A 6,000-nucleotide genomic window follows, 5' to 3' on the forward strand; every position below is an offset into this window, starting at 1 on the left:
TTACTTTTTCTTCGACTAAAATTTGCTTCCTTTCTAACTTTCTCTTCTACTACATCTTCTCATTTCAGTTTACCTCCCACTAAAGATTTTTCCGTTTTTCCACCTTTCTCTACTACTACGCCTCCTACCATTTTCTAAACTTTCGTTGGTGATCCTAACCCCGTTGGTAATCCTAACCTCGGCGTCAAGCGCTGCCCTCCAAGCTCCCGGTCCAGTTCTCCTAAGCCACGACAACAAATAAGCCCCTAATCGCTCGCAATTCGCCCGGTGGCAATAGCCCTCTTTTATACACTACTATCTTTTCATTTTCTAACAGACATTCTTCCCCTCCCACAAAACCCGATCCCGCGCAAGCGAGGTGGTCTTTTCTTGGAATCCAGAATCCAGAACTGTGACTACCAGCACACACAACATCTCTTCGTCCAGCCTTCTAGCCGTCCCATCGAGCCTCGCCGTCATCATCTGCTACCGCCCGCCTCGCTGACGTTAGGCTCCACGTCCAGCTACAACCATAAGCTCTATTAAGCAGTGGCTTTAGTCCGAGCTTCACCTATATTTCTCATGTGACACTTCTAGTGTCGCACCTTGTGGCTATTTACCAAAAGAAAGAGATTAGATAGTTTGTGTTGATTTTCATTTGTCCTGCCGTTGTTCCGAACCAAATACTACACAAGCATCGAAAGCTGACTTAGATTCTTTAACAAAATGTAATGTGCGGAATGAAGACATTACCAAAAAAATTCATACACTGAAAACACAGTTTCACAGGGAAATGACTGCCATCAATGCATCAAAGAAGTCTGGTGCTGGCATGAAAAATATATACACTCGAAAGCTGTGGTGGTTTAATGATTTAATGAGTAGAGCGTCGGCAGACATCCTCCTTCTGTGAAAGCCAAACGATGACTGAGATCTGATTGCTCGCGCAAGGTATTCGCAGTGATGCAGCCTGTCTGGACGCTAGTGTCAGGTTTTCAACACGACTACTGCATCAAGTCGCTGATGCGTGATGCTCCGTGTGGACGGGGCTTTAGTTTCCTTGATCTGAATACATGGAATTATTACATACTGTGTTAAAAAGAAGCAAATAACCAAATTATACATACTTTATGTCCTCATATTATATATATATATATATATATACTGTATATATATATTTATATATATATATATCTATGGGTGTATATATATAAATACTGTATATATATATTGATGTAAATATATATATATATATATATATATATATATATATATATATATATATCACAGGAACCCACAGTCGGAGAAAGAATAAACTTCGAATAAAGAATAATCCTATATTTCGGCTATCAACTGTAGCCCTCTTCAGGAAAGTACATAAGATAGAGAACAGAGGGGACTTATAAACTACAGTAAGAAGAGATGTGGATAGTTGACCTCACTCAGGCGCGGGGCAAACTGGGGTGGCGGAGGAGGGAGGGGGTGAGGAGAGGGGAGGATGTAACGTCCGCACTAGCTTATTTATTGCTGCGCGTGAGATTATGTCAGGTGTCCACTGCCCTTTAGAAATATTAATATTAGGGCATTCCTCAATTAATGCTGATTCGACTATTTTCCTCCTGAAACCACAATGGGACTTGAACACTAATCTGGCCTTACCCCAGTCGAAAGAATGATTCTTATTTTTAACATGAAGAAATACAGCCGAATTTTCCTGCCCATACCTAATTGACCTTTTATGTTCTGCCAATCTAGTGTTCAAGTCTCTCCCGGTTTGACCCAAGTAAACCAAATCACAATCTTTGCAGGGCAAACAATAAACACCAGGTGACTCAACTTCCTTCGGTTTTTGTTGAACGTTCACAATTTGCTTACGTACGGTGTTAGGATAGTGATAGGCAATAGTGAGACGTTCACGAGGAAACAATTTAGTAGAAGAACTGATGGTATTATTGAATGGAATTTTTAAAATGTCCTTAAAGGAGCGGTGAAAATTTGAGGGGACGGAAGTTTTGGCTAGGGCCAACCATTTTAAAACTTCCGTCCCCTCAAAAAAAGGGGGGGGGAAGAGAAACGGAAGAAGTTTGCATGAGTTACAAGGCATATTATGGGATAGTATGCCTATAGCTCATGTGAGGCGTCAAATTCCGAGGAGGAAGAGGAGGGTCCTCTGAAGAAGTGTCACCCCAGAACGCCGCCCACACGAGGAATCGTCACCCAATGAGATCCCACCTGAAGAATTGTCACCCCAGTATGCCGATTATCAATAGGTCAGGTTAGGTTGAATGAGGGTTATGCTTATTGTCATCAAGTAATACAACCGAAGAATCGTAAACCCAGGAGGATGGCCCACATGAAGAATTGTCACCCTGTCCAAGTCTGGGGGGGGGTGACAATAAAAGACCTACCTATTGGTTCTTGCAAGGCTGTTCTGTTACTTGACATATTAATACTTTTTTTTAAGTAAATCATTCTAGTCGAGGATTAAGTAAATGTCGAGACGCTTTTCGAATACCTATACGGTGGAACAACCAATGACGTTGGATGGTACACCATTCCATACATCAACCCATTAAACTCCGATGACAAGATGTCTTGTCATTTGGTCAAATAAAACAAAAAATCATAAAACACCAAAATGTTTGATCAAACAGCACCAGAAAAATATGACGTCAGTCCTCGCTTCGCTGCGAGCGAAGCGAGGACTGACGTCATATTTTTCTGGTGTTTCATCAAACATTTTGGTGTTTTATGATTTTTTGTTTTATTTGACCAAATGACAAGACATCTTGTCATCGGAGTTGAATTGGTTAAAAAGAATCAGAGCTACAGGGTATACATCAGATAGAAAAGACGAGAGAAGTTTGCAGGAGTTACATGGCTTAGCAGACCAACTCATAAGAAGCATTCAATAACAGACAACTGAAGGAAGGAATTAAAGTAATATGTTATTAAAGTTTCCCCTTAATCTTATTCAAGTTTTTTTGAAGTACGTAGGACAGAATGAGTGGAAGGGTGGTGAGGTAAACACCAGGAACCGTTGGAGCTTTTATTTCTAACGTTTCGTCCTGAAAGGACTTCCTCAGAGTGTACACAAACAAATAATTGACAGCTTATATACCCACAGCTTAACCCGTTCCTCCCCGTTCGTCTTCGCTCCTCATGCACCCCCGTTCGGCATCACGAATAACCAAGCTGGCCGTTACTCTCGCCAACTTTACAAATCCATCACGGTGGTTGCTACATGGATGTAAATTGATATAGGCTGCCTCAATTACTTTTCTTCTCTGTTTTGTTAGACCTTTATGCAGCACCTCTGTTCTTTCCCAATCTGGTAGGTGGCCAAAGTTGACAAGGTGGACCACTAACGAATTTGATGTTCTGTGAGCTCTGATGTCGCTTTTGTGTTCATAGGTACGTTTCTTTATCCCTCTGCTGGTTTCTCCGAAATAACTAATGGGACAGCTTTTACATGGAATTTTGTAAATCAAGCTGTTCTCTACTGCATCGGCTTTACTATCGTTCTTACTCCTCACAATCTCTCCTATCCTGGTACCTGTACCGAACGCAATTTTTAGCCCTGCTCGGGTGAACAACTGTTCCATTTCACTCGCGCGTCTTGAGTTGGGGACGGACAAAAACCCACCACTGTCACCCTCCTCACTCTCTCCTCTTTTATCCCCTCTGCTTCTTTTACTTATTCTTAGGGCCTTCTCCCTTAACCTGTGTAAAAGACCTTCTGGATATCGTAGTTTTTTGAAAATATCTAGTTTTTTTTTCGAAATAAATTCTCTATGTTTTTTTCATAACAGCTTTATTTTTATTTCATTATTTTTATAATTATATGTTTTTTTAAGTTACACATATAAAGATATTATTTTAAACACATATTATAAGTTTTTTACATTTCATATTAAATGATATTATCAAAAGAAATATTTTAACTTTATCCGGCTTGTTTTGTTATATGTACGTTAAACACATGTACTTGTGAAAAGCTGGCAGAATTGTCCGCTTGGTAAATGGTGGATATACAAATGCTGAACTTATAAACCGAAGTTGGAAGAAATTTAATCCATCCAAATGTAGAGAAATCTTAAGATAATGAAGTGCACAACACGACCAGAAATTGAGAAGCTATTTTTTTTTTTTTTTTTTGGGGGGGGGGGGTAAAAAGATTTATGGACACTTGATGTAATAAGAATGAAGAGTAAAAGAAGGAAGAAGTAATGAAGGACTCTCATCTCAATTTCCCAGACATAAGAACGGAGACTACAAGAGACCATAAGGCCTACGTCACTCGGCAGTTCCATATCCATTGCCACCTATCATCTCCGTCCATAAAGTTATCTAACCTTCTTACAACCAACAGTTGTTGAAAGAGAAAGAATGAACAAATCTAAAATGGTGTGACAACAAGTAAGGAAGGACCTCTTCAAAGGCACCATCGCACTGGGGTATTTCTCCTTCCAACCTCCAACTCATCGGCCGTACCACTCACTGCACCGCCTACATCCAGCATTTCTTTTTCCGCCGTCAAATCACTCTATGGCAAACTATTCTGTTTTCTCAACAATTAACATGGAATGTCATATAGTATGCTGGAGGGAAATAATTTCCCTCTAGCATATTCCGATTCCGTCCCAAAAGCTGCAAACTACTAACAGTCGAAGGAGAAAATAACAGAGCTGGGCGCGTTGCTCCCAAACTATTAAAGCAATATAGATGCCGGTATAGTATGTGGCCAACTACCTTTTGGATGTGGCCTAAGAAAGTTTTCTTTGGTATAATATGTGACCTACCGGGCATTTATTTCGGCATGAACCTCCTGTCTTTTAAGCTTTAATAGTTTGGGAGCGCTAACCGCGGCCAAACTAAAGCGGAGCGCACCTAAGAACGCACCGAGGAACGTGCCCAGCTCTGAAAAATAGCCTTTAGACAGATGTTAATGTTGAAAGTAATGTAATGTAAACTGTTGCACTAGTTTTTCACTACAGAGAACAAACTTATAGATTCTACTTAGCCTAACCTAACCTAACCTAACCAGACCCATATCTCATCCTTCTAAATGGCACTAGGTTAAATATATATATATATATATGTATATATATATATATATATATATATATATATATATATATATATATATATATATATATATATATATATATATATATATATATATATATATATATGTATGTATGTATATTACTTAGACAAAATGTTGTAGCACATTTGTAAATATAACCACGAAGAACCCACAGTCGGAATAAAAGGAAACTTTAGAAGAAAGTGTAACTTCTATATTTCGGCTAATAGCCGAAATATAGAAGTTACACTTTCTTCTAGGTAAAGTTTCCTTTTATTCCAACTGTGGGTTCTTCGTGTTTATATATATATATATATATATATATATATATATATATATACACACACACACACACACACACACACACACACACACACACACACACACACACACACACACATATATATATATATATATATATTTGTGTGTGTGTGTGTGTGTGTGTGTGTGTGTGTGTGTGTGTGTGTGTGTGTGTGTGTGTGTGTGTGTGTGTGTGTGTGTGTGTGTGTGTGTGTGTGTGTGTGTGTGTATTTACCTAGTTGTATTTTACGGGAAGGGGAGCTATACTCGTGGTGTTTCGTCTTCATATCTCGTTTTATCTAGACTGTTTTTAAATTCGTGTATTGTTTTTGCACACACCACTTTCTCATCTAACTTGTTCCAAACGTCTATTACCCTGTGGGGAAAGCTGTTCTTTTTCAGGTCTCTTCTATAACTTTCTTGATTTTCTTTCCGTGTCCTCTTGTATCTCTACTATCCCATTTTATTAGATCCTCTCTACCAGTAGTTTCTATGCCTTTCATGATTCTATAAATAGTTATCAAGTCTCCTCTCTCTCTTCTTTGCTCTAATGTCTGTAGCTCGAGTTTTTCTAGTCTCTCTTCATATGATAGTTCTGAGAGTGGGGGTGCCAATTTCGTAATTGCTCTTTG

The sequence above is a fragment of the Oratosquilla oratoria genome, chromosome 12 (assembly GCF_046742065.1).
Source record: "Oratosquilla oratoria isolate Oo_2021 chromosome 12, ASM4674206v1, whole genome shotgun sequence".
In the NCBI taxonomy this organism is placed as follows: Eukaryota; Metazoa; Arthropoda; class Malacostraca; order Stomatopoda; family Squillidae; genus Oratosquilla; species Oratosquilla oratoria.